Source organism: Zalophus californianus, chromosome 1 (genome assembly GCF_009762305.2).
Source record: "Zalophus californianus isolate mZalCal1 chromosome 1, mZalCal1.pri.v2, whole genome shotgun sequence".
NCBI lineage: Eukaryota > Metazoa > Chordata > Mammalia > Carnivora > Otariidae > Zalophus > Zalophus californianus.
Window position 1 is genome coordinate 29,599,178 of NC_045595.1, and position 16,068 is coordinate 29,615,245.

The 16,068-nt window shown below is 41.2% G+C and overlaps 1 protein-coding gene across 5 annotated transcripts in view; it reads left to right on the top strand.

Moving 5' to 3' along the window:
- PTPRG (protein tyrosine phosphatase receptor type G) overlaps window positions 1-16,068 on the top strand; it is a 699,320-nt gene that overhangs the window by 261,796 nt on the left and 421,456 nt on the right. The window lies entirely within an intron of this gene.

The following is a 16,068-nucleotide window of genomic DNA, read 5'->3' on the forward strand; positions in this document are numbered from 1 at the left end:
ACATCAGGTTCCCTGTTCCCGGCCGTGGCCGAGGACATATGATGAAACTCTTGTGCACCCTCTCCTTTGGCTGGAGCTCGGATGCCAGAGAACCTATCTGGGAGTGGCTCAGGTCACCGGGCTGGCAGGGGAAAGCCTCTCAGCCCTGGACTAGACCTTAAAACCTTCCTGGCACGGAGGCCCCTCCTCCTGGATGGGGACCGCAGCTTGCTGGCCCCCGTGGTGACCCTGATGGGGCGAGGTCACAAGCCTTTCTACACACTTCGTCCTTCTTTTCAAGAGGTTGTACCTTGGATGCTAGTCAGGCTCTTAGGGTCCTTGGTCAAGTGAAAACAGTTTGTTCACCTGACCTTGGAGTGGCACCTTTCTGCGCTGAAATGCCTCTGTTGGCAGAGGTAGCCTTCCATGAGTCAGAATTGAAGGGGAAATGTTGGAGGAATATTTGCATTTTTTTAACCTGTTTAAATTAAGGGTGTTCTTTTAAAAGTGGGGTTATACTTCAGAGTATCTTTAATATACCTTTTATAGCAACTAATATGATCTTGAAAACTTATCTTTTCATATTAGAATTGTTATTTCAGACTATTTTTATTCATTTAGGGTTTTGTTAAGCTGAAGTCATTGCAATAATGAATATAGAAGATAAAGAACTGTTCCTCCTTAAATAGCTCAGTATATTGTTTCTTGAGTTGTTTTATAGTTAATCGTAATACTCTTTATGAGAAAAAAATTTCCATATATGTTATAAACAAGACCATTACTGTGCCCTACTGTGTGCGCCAGGCATTCCACTAAGCACAATGCATTCATTTTCATCCTTACGCTAAATCTTAATAAAGAGGCAGGTGTAGTCCTCATTTTGTAACCTAGACAAGGAAACTGAGGTTGAGGGAAATCTAAACAGATCGACTGGCTGGAGAACCGTGGAAGCTTATCAGACATCACGGTACAGACCCCCCTCCCAGAGAGTGTGTGGAAGGGTGATTTCACGAAACATTGTTAAAACCTAAATTGTGTTTGTTCTTGCAGTCTTGGGAGCACACGGGGCCTTTTGCAGTCAGGACAAGCCCATTTCCTTTCTCAGTGGGAAACATTCCAAGTATTCCTCTTGAAACAAAAACGCCAAGGATTATTTTTGCAGACTTCTGTGGACTCGTTTTTGGACAACACCCTGGAACAGGAAACCACAGTTTCTCCTAAATTTGTACAGGATGAAAATAGATAACATTCTTTATAAAACCACTGCCACAATTAGTGCTTTCAAATCAGCATCACGGTGGATGGTTTCATTTACGCATTTCGTACCTGAATAAATTACTGGAACCTACTGCATGGGAAATTCATGAATAATTTTATAGGGCTCTATTTTATAAACTGGAGATGCAGCAAAAAGATATGTGTCGTTGAGGAAAAAGAGCACTGTATGATTGGAGCTATTTGAAAGCTTTCTTTGGAAAATGGATTTGAAGTCGAATAGGGTACTGCACCGTTAAGTGATGAGAACAGGATTTCCTGTGGCTACCTGAAGCCTGGGTCCAGCTAATTGGGACTGGAGCAAATGTGGCGAGCTTAATGAAATAGGGGATGACAGGCGAGAGAGATCTACCCAGTAATCAGAAAGTGACGGCCCTTACACTTCGCATTTTCCTTGTCAAAGAACAGTAGCCGAAACTATGCATAGAACAAATCCCAGGTATACCCATGGCGGATCTGAAAGGATGGGGGTGCTCAACGAGTTTACCCCAGTCCTTGGGCACGGAGTCCTCCTTCCATAACCGTTGGAACTCCTTTTGTATTTTGGTAATAAAGTTCGGTAGCTGAATTGACTTAGGCTGAATTGAAGTTTTTTAGGCTACTATATTTTTATGGTGAATTTTAAATTATTATAAGCGATACGTGGTTATATTCTCCTGGGAAAAAAATAGAAATGTTTTGTGCAAGCGTCATTCTCTCATTTGTTCCCTAATACCGGACCCTTTTCTTTCTTCCTCTCAAATAAAAGATATCACTGGTTTTGTGAATATACTAACTACTTTTAATGTGTATATGTGGATCTTCATATCCCCTTGGGAAATATTTATGTCCTTGTTTTTTTTTAATTTTTAAGTATAGAACGTATATATGTTTATGTGTACATGTGTGTATAAATATTATGCTTTTTAAAGATTTATTTGAGAGGGTGAGAGAGAGAGAGAGAGTGTAAGCAGGGGAAGGGACAGAGGAAGCAAATCCTCAACCAGTCTCCCTGCTGAGCATGGAGACCGATGCGGGGCTCAATCCCAGGACCCCGAGATCATGACCTGAGCCGAAACCAAGAGTCAGACACTCAACCAATGAGCCACCCAGGTGCCCCTAAATATTATACTTTTAAACACCTACTGCCCTGTTTGTGTCTTGCATATGTTGTCCACATTAGTGTGTATTTACTTGCGTTTATATTACTAGATGTTTAGCTTGTTTATATTTTGTTGACTTTAAGAATTGTACTTGACTGAACATCTGTCTACATGCCTTCTTATATCCTTGTGCTATCGTTATGGTAGGCATATTAAAAATTTTAATAGTGCAAAAATGAGAGCGGCATCATTAAGCAAATTTTAGGGATGCTTTTTGCAAAACAAAACATGCCTTTGTGTGAAAAAGGATATATTTAAAGGTAGATCTCAGTTTTGCTTCCCTGTTTAATGTCTTATCTGCAGGGATATGTTCCAAGACCCCCAGTGGATGCTTGAAACCATGGATAGTACTATCTTTTTTCCCTATACATACATACCTGTAATAAAGTTTAACTTATATATTAGGCACAGTAAGAGATTCATAGCAACAACAATAATAAAATAGAACAGTTAAAACAGCATACCGTAATAAAAGTTACAGGAATGTGGTCTCTCTCAAAATTCCTCATTGAACTGTGCTCACCCTTCTTCTTGCATCGTGGTAAGATGATAAAATGCCCTCATGACATGAAGTGAGGTGAGTGATGTAGACATCGTGACATAGCTACTGTTGACATTTTTTTTTTTTAAGATTTTATTATTTGAGATAGTGAGAGAGCGTGAGCGGCGGGGTGGGGGAGGCAGAGGGAGAGGGAGAAGCAGACTCCCTGCTGAGCAGGGAGCCCAATGTGGGGTTCAGTCCCAGGACTGCAGGATCATGACCTGAGCTGAAGGCAGATGCCCAACCAGCTGAGTCACCCAGGCGCCTCTGACCTTCTGATGTATGTCAGAGGAGGATCATCAGCTTCTGACCACACCTGACCTCGGGTAACTGAAACCATGGATAAGCGGGGGGGGGGGGGGGGAGGCAACTGTACTAGGTTTCTGAGAGCTTATGCGCCGATGAGCTTCATGCCATGTTAGGTGGGCTTGTCAGAATGCTAACAGTAACTGCCCCTCTTTCTGTCTGCTCACTGATAGTAGAGTGCCCTGGTTGTATGATACCAACACTGAATTCACAAATAATGTAAAAATTAACTTACGGTGTGTCAGTGTCACAAACAACCAAAGGCTATTCTGGCTAAGCTTAAGGAAAGATGGACTTTACTGCAGAAAGATAGGGGGGCTGGGGAACACTCTGGGAAAGCTGAAAAATCCAGCTCAGAAAGGATTGGCTTCAGGGATGAATCTGCTCCATGCTTACTTTAACTGTTGTCTATAAAAATCTCTTGGTTGTATCATGGGGCTAGTCTAGGGTAAGGTGAATACCTTGCTTGAAAAGATCTAGTGGGGAAAGCATAGTAATGCAAAAGGAAATCCAGTTGCTTTTAGCAGAAGGCATAACACAAAGCTGGGGACACACAGTATCTGCTGCCACTGAGTAAATGTACCAATATATTCCATAAACTATTTTATGAATACCCACTATTTTCAAAGTTTGGGTTTCACATCTAATCCTTGTTTACTCCCATGGTGGGGGAACTGGTTTTTTGACTTAAAGTACCCATTTTCGGATGCCTGGGTGGTTCAGTTGGTGAAGCGACTGCCTTTGGCTCAGGTCATGATCCCGGGGTCCTGGGATTGAGCCCCGCGTCGGGGTCCCCATGCTCTGCGGTGAGCCTGCTTCTCCCTCTCCCTCTGCCTGCCACACCCCTGCTTGTGCTCTCTCTGCTCTATCTCTGTCAAATAAATAAATAAAATCTTCTTTAAAAAAATAAAGTATCCATTTTCAAAGAATAATTAGTTGAAGGTGAAGTATACATTAAACACGTTTGAATTTTCAAGTGCCTGAGAACTGGCATCGGGAGGCTTGGGATTATTAGACTGTTCTTGATGGGTTCATGGTTACTTATAAAGATAGAAAAGTATTCTGATGGGGGTTCTCAAATGGCTAGCACAGTCAGTTCTTTTCTCTTTTGCCTTCAATACAATAATTTTGAATGTCGAAAAATGAGAAGGTGTGGTGAAGAAGGAGTCATTTTAAATTGGAGCTACATCGTTTTCTAATGTTTTCGATTGTGGTTGTGCAGATGGCTGACCCTCAGAAACTGGGATGTAATGAATGTCAGTGGCTTTGAGTTACTGGATTTTGAGGTCATTTATTATGCAATAACTGATAACAAATGCAGTATCAGTACAGTTGGACCTCTATTTTTGGTTGGTAGGAATATATTTCTGATGATTTGGGGATTTGATTTTAGAGAATTGAACAAAATCAGCTGTGTTTGCCCTCTTTCTAAGATGTTTAAGGACAATACTAGATTCTAGTTTTCTCTGCCTCTACCCTTCCCTAAAATTCATCTTTGAAAAGGAGGTACTTTGCTTCTTGTTCATTGTGCTTTTCCAAGAGGCCTGACTTTCTCTTTTTATGGTCAGTTCTAATGTTGTAATGAGGATTATGCTGACCTTCCTTGAGAATCTGTCATGGTGGGTTACATTTCCAACATGTTGTACAGTGATTATAAGATGGGCCTGGTACCTAGGATAACAACTTAAAAACAGAATCTGACATTAAGATGCAGGTCTAGGTCTAGATGTATCCGCTTCCACAATTCTTATGTTGCTACTTGCACAGTTTTATTTATTTATCTTTTTAAAAAAAGATTTTTATTTATTTATTTGAGAGAGAGATAGCAACAGAGGTAGTGAGAGTATGAGCAGGGAGGAGAGGGAGAAGCAGGCTCCCCACCAAGCAGGGAGCCCAACGCGGGGCTCGATCCCAGGACCCCGGGATCATGACCTGAGCTGAAGGCAGACGCTTAACCGACTGAGCCACCCAGGCGCCCTTCTACTTGCACGGTTTTAAAAACATGCTCATCCTCTGTCAGCCTCTAGCTTCAGTTGCAATTATGGAGATGAGTTCGTGGGCACAAATACGTTGCTCCTTATGAGCACTGTTGAGTGCCAGACAGGTGAGGGGACTTCTAACTCCTACAGGTCACACACTGTCGTCTGTGCCATCGTCTCCTGATCCCACTAACTAGCTCTGATTCCTTGGGGGAACATACCAGCAAAGGGTGTGAGTCCCAGGAAGTAAGGATCATTGGGGGCCATTTTAAGGCTGGCACACATCTTATCTAAAATTTCAGCTTTCTCCTACTTCTGCTTTAACTTTTTCCCCTTGGAACTTAACACCTTTTAAATTATTATTCATTTATCTTACTCATCGTCCACATCCCACAGTAGAACGTAAGTCATAAAAGGTTGGGAGTGTTAAAGTTTTGTTCACTGTTTTATCCCTTGTAAAACTGGGCCCGAAAGGCTCTGTGGCTTCTACCTTGGCCTCATGGTTTCCCTTGGAACAAGTGACCACGATGTCGCGAGGTGCTGGGAAAGAAGTGGGTCTCCTGCTAACAACCAGCACCATTTTGCTGGCCATGTGACTGAGAAATGGACCTCCAGTCGAAGTTAAGTCTTAGGTGGACTACAGGCCCAGCTGACTTATTGTCTGCAGTCTCATTAGAAATCCTAAGGCAGAACCAGCCAGCTAAGCCCTTGCTAAATACTGACCTGTAGAGACTGTGACAGGTCATGAATGTTTATTGGTGTTTTAAGCTACTGAGTTTTGGGGGATTTTGCTACAGGGCATTTGATAACCAATGTAGGGTGCCAGGAGAGACCTTACCTAAAATGGCTTTGGGGAAATACCTGTGCCCTTCTTTCCTTTCTCCTCCGAGGTGATGGATTCTGGGGTGAGCTCTTTCCCTGCCCTGGGCTCTAGGCATGGTTATGCGACCCAGGCATGGTCACTCAGGGTCTGATGATTGTTTTGACTGGATCAGAGATGTACGTGTGGCCCAAGCCCATCTAAGGAGACTCAATTCTATGCTTTTCTTCAAACTGTCATGACCAAAAGCCCTTTCTATGCTGAGGCTTTTGTGCTGATAGGAACATAAGCTAGGAACTACTGGTGGCTGTTCAAGAGAGGAAGGCCTGCTTGAGATCAAAGCCAGCACTGGAGAGCAGAACTGAAAATGTGGGGAGAGGGGAGGGAGTGTTCTGAGACGAGGCACTTGGATTCTGTATTTAGTGGCTCTGTGTCCGTAGATGCAAGGTGTACCCCTGGACGTTCCAGGTGTGTGAGCCAGTTAACTCCTTTGCCCCTTTGTTTTGTTTTCTGTAAGACAATTTGAGGTGGATTTGTTTCATTTTGGTTTTCTCATCTGTAAAATGAGATTTCTGATTTTTTTTGAGAAATCAATATGAGCATTTATGAAGGAAGGCAATATACAATCCTGGCAGTGGGAAGGGGAAAGAATCTATCACTCAGATACTTCCATAGGATACTGACCCAAGAGCAGGGCTCAGCACCAAGTTCCCAAACCACACCTTCCAGAACAAGTATTACTGAGCACCGTGCCAGGCAGCAAGGGGGATGTGCGGGAAGTTGTCTTACACATCGCATCTGTCTTTATGAGCTAATAATACTGGCAGGTGAAACAAAACACATGGAAAAATCTAGAGTATAAATACTAAACTGTGTATATTGTTAAAGGGAAATTTTGTCCAAAAGTAGGATTCTGGCTAGGGTTGCTTTCTGCCTTCCTTCACGGGTCGGATTTTACCTACTTCAGTCTGTCTGTCCTGAGATGTTGATAGGCGAAGGTAGGCAAAAATCTTCCTCTGTCCTTTCTGTTTAAGTCCATTTGCCCTACCCCGACCTACACTCCATTTCAAAACGTGGATTTTTTTTTTTCCAACTAAGATCTGTGCCTCTTGAAAAACAAACCGAACAAAAATGTGAACCAATGTATCTATCTGTACGTATATGTGTATGTATATATATGTGTATATACATGCACAACTTTTTTTTTAACCTTGCCCTATTGTGAAGACTCTCCTAGTGCATTATAATGTATGTTTAGCAGTAGGAATTTGCAGCCTTATTGGGAACTATGCTAGGGGAGGGACATTGATAAGACTCAAACAGGTCTTCTTCTGTCCTATGAGCCATCTGGGTGGGCAGTCCTTAACCTGAGGTTTCAACCAGGTGTCCCGTGAGAGCACCACCACTCTGGAGAAACACACACCCTAGCAATCTGTGATGTGGGGTGTGTAGAGAAAGAGTGTTGAGCATGCTATACAGAGGGATACGTTATACTTCTGGTTTACCAGATAATGCTGCAGGTATATCTGCATGTTACAGTTCTAAATTTGAGATTCAAAACTCTATCCATTTTAGCTTCTTTCCCCTTAACTGACGGAATCAAATATTTGCATTACTTTTTCTAGTAAAGCTGGAGAGCTGCTGGTTTATAGAGGTCTAAACTGGCTGTGATTTAGATTTTTTCTAATTGTCATTGCACTGGAAGGAGAGCACAGTTACTGTACAATTTTCATGTTTGATGCCGAGCATTTCCTTGCCTGTTTTGTGCCCAGATTCATGTTGAGGGCCCTAAAAAGATTGCTCAGCTCTCTAACACGGCAGCTGCTGACCTGAAGGCATGATCGGGTAGGGGGTGACAGTAGTAGTAGGATTTAAAGCTTTCACAGCTGGGCAAATGTACTCTTTTTATAGTTCATCTCTGCCCTTTTATTTCCTGTAGGAATTTTTTCCCAAGTGGTTCTCTGAAAACCATGGGTTTTGTGATCATCTCATTACAAGTTTTACAGGGTTAAGTCTTCTGTAATTAATCCCCTCTATGCTTTCATGGTCTAGATGGAGATGCTGTCACACCCCTTCTAAAAGAACAGGATCTTTGCCCAAGTCTGATGGTTTTTCCAAGCATATTCTAGAATTCTCTGGCTTCTTGGAGTCTTAACAGAATTTTACTTTCTATATTTTGGTCTTCCAGGTAAAAATTCAAAACTCAGTTTGAAAAAAGACTTGAAATAGCTTTAAAAGTTTATGTTAAAGTAGACTTTATAGTTCTGTAATATTTTACTTGGGGATATAAAATACGATGGGAGGGTAGACCTTTTAAGGTAAAGCACATGCATAATTATAATAATTTCTTAATTTCACTATTCATGTTCTTGGTTTGACTAGTGCTGCAGGCTTCATAATAGGAAACTTGCTGTGGCTGAAAGCCTCGGTTGCATGAACAGTTCTTGCTGGGGGTCCTGGAAGACCTTGGGGGATTGATAGGCATTAAACCAAGAACGTTTAGGGGGAGACACCTGCTGGAGATCAGGGTGTTGTGGAACCTGGGGATGGGTTTCCTATGAATTAGGGAGAAGCAAATGTTTATAAACCCTTCTGGGCACAGCTAGGCATACCTCTTCCTACCCCTGGAGGGACTTCCAGAGTTCCTTTCCTTTCTTCCCACCACTGTTGCCTTTATTGCTCCAAGTCGGCTGCTGGAGGTGTAAGTGATCGTGGTCAAATGTGATGGTCTCAATCTCTTCTACGCATATGAAACATTAAGACCAAGAATGATGTTGGGGCGCCGGCTCGGTTGGTTAAGTGTATGCCTTTGGCTCAGGTCATGATCCTGGGCTCCTGGGATCCAGCCCTGAGTTGGGCTCCCTGCTCAGCGGGGAGTCTGCTTCTCCCTCTCCTTCTGCCCCACTAACTCTCCCCGCCCCACTCTCGTTCTCTTTCTCCCCCTACCTGTCTCTCAAATAAATAAATAAATAAATAAATAAATAAATAAATAAATAATCTGTTTGGAAAAAAAGACCAAGAGTGATGTTAATTGTAAAATATATATAACATAAAATTCGCCATTTTAAGCACTGTGAATTGTACAGTTCAGTGGCATTTAATACATTCACAGTGTAATGCAACCAGCACCAGTACCTACTTCCAGAACTTTTTCATCACCCCAAATGGAAACTCCATACCCATTAAGTAGTCATTCTCAACTTCCCACTTCCTGGCTTCTGGCAACCTCAGTCTACTTCCTAAGACCAAGGATTTTTGCAGGATATTAAAAATATGAGATTTAACTTTTTAACCTATAGATAGCATAAGGACAAGCCGAAAGGATGAGGTATGTTGAAGCAAAGCGCACAGTCTAACCCACAAGTTTATGCTTCTTTTTACCCCCCCCAGCCTTGGTGCTAAACATCTTAGGGTGTATCCTTTCCCCACTTTTTCTCATTGCATGCACACATGTATTCACATATCTTTGATTCGTTTTCTTATTCCTTATGAATACGAGGTTATACTGAACACATTCCTCTGCAACTGGCTTTTTCTGAACATATTTTATGGATATCTCTCCAGATAGGTGCAAACAGCTTTGACTGAGTTACTGTGCAGCTCTAGTGTGGATAGTCCATAAATTACTCAGTCACACTATCTCTTGGGAGCCCTTTGAAGATTCAGTAATTAATCTAGAGGAAGTCCCGTGAGGAGGGCCAGGCAGGTAGAATTAGCCCCTTTTGTATATTAGGACACTGACCTCAGAGAGAGGTTAGATCATTTATCTTAAGTCAGACACGGTACTGCTCTGTGATGCTCTTACTCACTTTGAGGTCTTAAGGATTTAATTCCAGTCGATTTTTTTTTTGTGCTATTGCATGCTGTTTCCTTTTTTCTAAAGATAAAATGCCCTTTTTTTGCTGGCCATTTCTTTTTTCTAGTCAATTCTCACCCTATTCTATTCCTGTGTGTGTCTAATACCTCTTCTTCATTCCCACCACAGAGCCTCAGACATTTAGTATTTGGCAGTTTGCAGTTGAGCTATGAATACCTCATTACTCCAAAAATCTCATATTGAGACATCTTGCTTCGAGTTAGAATTGAAAGCCCCTTGTAAGAGCCCCTAATGTGTGTCATATACCTGAAGAAGTAGACTCAGAGAGGTCAAGTGACTTGCTTAAGTTCATACAGCCCTCCAGTGGCCAAGGCAAGACTTGACCCCAGCCCTCCTGAAAGCCTATTCTATCATGAATACCAGATAGACAACATCTCCGGGTCAGTTCCATGCAGTGGGGCACCACGTGAGAAAGAATCCAAAACTCGGATTCATTATGGTATGGTATCTGTTATCTGCCATGAATAGGGGGGCTGACTAGTCAGTGGTGGTACCTGTGTCATGTCTTCCCGTGTCCCAGTGTCCCGTGCTGATGGTGACAATTCTCGAGTTTAACCAGAGACCTATGATACTTAAAGGGTTGCAAGAGTCAGCCTGGGGACCAATCACAAACTCAGGTTCAGGTCTTAATGTGTTACAAGTCTTTGAGATCAGTTAGCCAATATTTGCTTTAACTCTTTTTAATGGTTGAATTATAAGTTGCTAATTGGTGCTGTTACTAATGTCTTTTTACTCATCTTGGGAAGACTGATGTCGTTCCTAACTTTATCCATTTTAATTAGTGTATTACTCTTGAATGATATGTTTGTGGACTTGGCTTATTTACTTTTTCCTGCAATCAAATAAGACTTTCTTTTTCCTTTAGAAGAAATGACACAGTTAAACACAGCTGTCTCAACCTCAGCCTGTGGACTTTGGGGGCCAGATAATTCTTTGTCATGAGGGTTTGTTCCGTGCTTTGCAGGATGTTTAGCAGCATCCCTGGCCTCTGCCCACTAGAAGCCAGTAGCCCCACACCTCAGTTTTGACAACTGTCAATTTCTCCAGGCATTGCCAAATACCTCAGGGGCAAAATCACTACTGTATGAGATCCACTGGCTTCACTGGGTTGTAATAATTTTTTAAAAAGCTTATTTTCTCTGGGCCAGAGCCCATTTGTATTTCAGGTGTTAGAAATGACAGGAAAACATGAAGGAAAAGAAACTCATTATCTTGAGAGAGACAGTAGGACATTTGGCTTCACTGCAGAGCAGGCTAGGAAAAAACCCACAAATATAAAAGCTCATTTTGCGACAATAGGTGGCACACTACTACCAGAAGCTACTTCAGAAAGTGGATGGAGGACATCGTTTCATGAGTTGAGTGTATTTCAATCCATTTTTATTAACGACATTGCCAGCTTCTTTTATTTCTTTTGAAAGGATGTTACTGTCACAGTGCTTCTACAGCCAATTTTATTCTTAAAAACGAGTACAAATTTGCCACTTAGTGTAAAAAACAAACCTATAATCACGCTAGTGTTTATAATAGAAAGATCCTATCATCATGGGAATAAATGAAATTAACTTTGATGCATCAATTATTTCCTCAGTGCAGTACAGAAAAAAGACATTTTTTATTTTTCCTAGGATATTGGTGTTCCATGTATATTATTTTAACAAGTAAATGAATTTTTACTCACTGTTAGTACTTTAGTAAAGAAGCTATTAGATATGGCTTCTGTTGGAAACAGGTCCTGAGATAGCCAGCTGCAAGGAGGTGAAATTAAGGCAGCCTGATGCCTACTTTAGTTATAAAGTACCCTGAACTTTTTACTGTGGTGTCTTGGGTATAACTGGAGAAGACTATACATTGAATTTTAAAGATTATAACCATGCTGCTTATATCTAGCATGACAGACTAGTTCAGTACAAGCTCGTTTTAGTAAATTGTACACTAATAAGTTTAAAAATAAACACAGCCCTTTTCCTATTTTAGTAAAACTTCACTTCTGGTGTTTTGTGTTTCTAGGTTGTGATGAAAAACTTAGAATGTGGAGACAAAATTCTCTGAATGAATATTTACATTTTTTATGATTGTGTCCTTTGACTCGTTTTGCGGTTGATTTTTAAAAACTTTAAGTGGAATAAAGATTAAGCTAGTGGAGACTTTCAAAAAGAGTGATAATCTTTTTCAAAATAATTCTACTTTAAGTACATTTTAGTATTAATGTTTTAAGATATTTAAAGATGCTTGGATTTTTTTAATCATTAGAATACTGTTGATCATTTATTACGTACCTGCTGTGTGCTATGCATTGTCTAAGACTTAAGGGACATTGTTGTACTATAATCCATACAATAATTTTGTAGGAATGACAAAGTTGAGTCTGAGGGAGGATTATTAAGTAGCTCACATCACAATGTTATTGAATCACAGAGCTGAGATTCAAACCCAGGTCTGATTATAAATTACCCTTTATCTGAAAATCATAGAATGTCACAGCAAGGAAAAAAAAAGAGTCATCATGAAATTAAAAAAAAATCACCACTTATTAACCCCAAAAGAAACAATGGCTTTAATAAGTCATCAATACGTGTTTATAGCATTAGGTAAAAATTTTGTGGGGAACTTTAAAATGAATGTGTGGATGATGCTAACATCAACAAACCTATACATCAATCTTTAAAGATTCTTTTTTATTATTTATTGAAGTACAGTTGACACACAGTATTCAGTTAGTTTCAGGTGTATCATATAGTGATTTGACAATTACATACATATGCTCACCCTGGTAAGCGTAGTTACCACCTGTCACTATACAATATTACTTTAATGTTATTGACTGTATTCCTTATGCTATACTTTGCATCTTCATGACTTACTTATTTTATAATTGGAAGTTTGTACCTGTTTACGCTCTTCACCTATTTAAGTCATCCTCCCACCTACCTCCTCTATGGCAACCGACATTTTGTTTTCTGTTTTTGTGCATCTATTTCTGTTTTTTGTTTCTTTGCTTTTTTTTCTTTTTTTGGATTTCAGGTGCAAGTGAAATCATATGGCATTTGTCTTTTGACATGTAACTTCTTTCACTTAGCAGAGTATGCTCTGTGTCCAACCATGCTTTTGCAAATGGCAAGAATAAAATCTTATGTCTTCCCATACCTCTGTTACCGGTTTCCTCCTTCCTTTAGGTATGGAAACTTTGTTCAAGTAAAATCTTGTTGACAATTGGACTTGTCCTTTCAGCTGTCACTGACTCAGATGATTCCTCTCTGCCATTAGGGCGGAAAATGGCTTTTTCCTCTTATGGCATAGAAGTATAGCTGTTTTTTAAAATTAAAATACTTCAGATATCCGAAGCTTCACATGTAGTTGTAACTGGGAAACTGTTTCCTCTAGGAGGTAACATTTTTGCACAACTGTAGGGTCACATCACAACCAGGCTCTTGACATTGATACTATGTGCCTGGCTTACTCAGGTTTGCCCAGATTTCTTGGACTCATTTGTGTGTGTTTGTGTGTGTCCATGTGCATGTTATGATCTATACAGTGTTAACCACCTGTGTAGGTTCATGTATCCACCCCCACAGTGAACAGTTCCCAAACCAGGTGGATCCCTTGTGTTGCCCTCATTTATCTGTACCTACCCTACCCCCAGCTTCCCACCCCTGCCCCTAACTAGCCCCTATCCCCGACAACCACTACATTTCCAGAATTTTGTCATTTCAAAATGCTTTATGAATGGAATCATACAATCAGTGATATTTTGGAATTTCGCTTTTTTTCTACTCAGTCTGATTTTGATTGTTGAATATATCAATAAGCGGCTTGTTTTTAATGCCAATTTTTAAAAATACATGGACTGTTGTTTTAAGACCATCCGTTAGGAAGCAAGGTTTCATGATAGTAGTTTCGGTGACATAAGATGTCAAAGGCAGGTTTTTTGCTATAATTGTTGTTCTCCAGAGTGTCCACTGAGTAGCTTTTTTTTAAGTTAAAAAAAAAAATGGCACAGACATCTCTCCTTGAAGCTTTTGTCAAACTGGGGGCCGAAAACAAAATCCCACAAAGGCAAGGATCAAAGATATCATTGTAGGACGAAGTCCTCGAGGGCAGAAAATGCTGTCTTCCTTTTACTGGCTTGCTGTGGTTGGCTGTTAGTGGAGTCCCATCCTTTGTCTTCAAAGCTTTGGAGAAATGCTCCACATAAAAGAAAATGATGTGGGGGGCCACTGAAGAAGCTTGTCTTTGTTGTTGTTTATGAGGGAAAGTATTGTTCTCTGCTATTGGCAAAGTAATTTTCAGCTCCAGGTGAGCCGAGATCAGTCACAGTGGTTTTCACAAGCCTTATAGGAAGGCCTAGTGTGGTGTTAATTAGTCAGAGATGGGAGAGGGAGGGCATGTGTCGGCTTACATGATCAGGTTGGATTTCCTTCTGGAGGCTGGGGCACTCCTCTGCTCTCATTGCCTCAGAGAACAGTTAGTGTACGTGGATGCCCGGGGCTTTTACTGTGTTATTTAACTCTTCTGCCGTGTATCCTGATGGTGGGGTGCAGTGCTGTTTGAGACATGCCGTATGAGTTGTGACTTTAGATGGAAAGAATTTTATAGGGGCAGAATGAAGATAGGACACAAGGAGAGATTGAGGGGGTAAATGTCCGTTAAAGGTGTAGCATCATGTAATAAATGCGCTGAAACTTTTTAATGTCGTCACCTGGAATAATGGTCTCCCTTGAACTTTGGCCAAAGAACCATAACTCATATTAGGGTCTAATTAAGAGTCTTACACTAATTACTGGACTTACTGGTAATGTGGGTTATTTCCCAGACTTAAAAGAGTAGCCGAATACAGTTACCTTTTACTTATCTGGGCTTTGTGTTCTGGGCCTGCTCATAAAAATCTATTTCAAGGGATTTCCTTCCTGTTTCCTTAGTTTCTTCCTGCCCTCTGCTCAATTCGTATTTCTGCAAAGACTCAAGGCGGTTTACTGGAAAGTTCTAAGGTCTCTCCTAGTATGTGACCCTGGGCCTGATATATAACCTCTCAGGGTCTTAATTGTCTCCAGTGTGAAGTAAAAGATTAGATTTCACTTAATGACCCCCAAAGTCTCCTCCAGTTATAGCAGTCAACAAAATCTGTGAGTATAAAGTATAAGACCTGCCACCTTTATCTGACCCGAGATTGAGGAGACGGTGGGTTCCTTGGAATTTCTTGCATAGACTCAGGAACTGGCTGTTTAATCAAAGGAGTGAGCCAGTCTCATTTGGTTTCTGGTGCTTAGGACCAGGCGGGCACAAGTGGGGTGCTTCACATTAGTTGGGGAATGAGCTAACAGTGGACTGGTACCGTGGAATCGCCTTCCTCCACCCTCTGCTTGAGTGAGGATGGTTTCACCTGTGTCATCTGTAAGGCCTGCCTCGATGATGTCAATGGAAGCATTTAGATGGTGGGCATGTAGGTGTTCACTAGAAAATTCTTTCAGTGTTGTTGTATGTTTGAACATTTTCATTGTAACATATAGGAAAAAGATCAAGGGGGAATTTCATTGCTTGTACTTTGGGAGCAAATTAGAGTGTGTGTTTAGCTGTAGGTCCCTATAGCATAGACTTAATTCCTGGTCTTCTCAGGTTCTTTTTCAGGGTATTCCTGTGGAGTGACAAGTGTCTACAGGGCAGGAATTTGTAATGGGTGAGGGACACCCCCATCTTTACCTTCTCTGCTTTCTTGTGCAAGGCAGTTTATCCCAGTTTTTCATCATGGAGGCTTGGACTCCCCATGTCATCTTAGGCAGCATGACCCCAGGTTCCTGGGACAGGGCTCTCCTCCCTCCTACATGACTTTGTCCCCCCCCCCGCCCCATCCTAGGTCATCATTCAATTCTTAACGTATCATTTAAATTAGTAAAAGGAAAGACCAGTTTTGCGTGTGTAGTGAGTGTGCAATTCAACTTTTCCCCACTTTCATTAAAAGAGAATTCAGGAGGTTAAGAGAATTACCTAGAAGGAACCTCAGAGTTGCCTCATGTACTTAGCAGAGCTCATTTGTCAGTGCCAAGTCTGAACACGCTGCCCAACGTTGGGTTCATGCTGGTTGAGGAAGATAGCAGTGGGGCCAGATAGCTCTGGGTTAGAATCTGAGATCTCACCCTCTCCTAAGTTAGGGA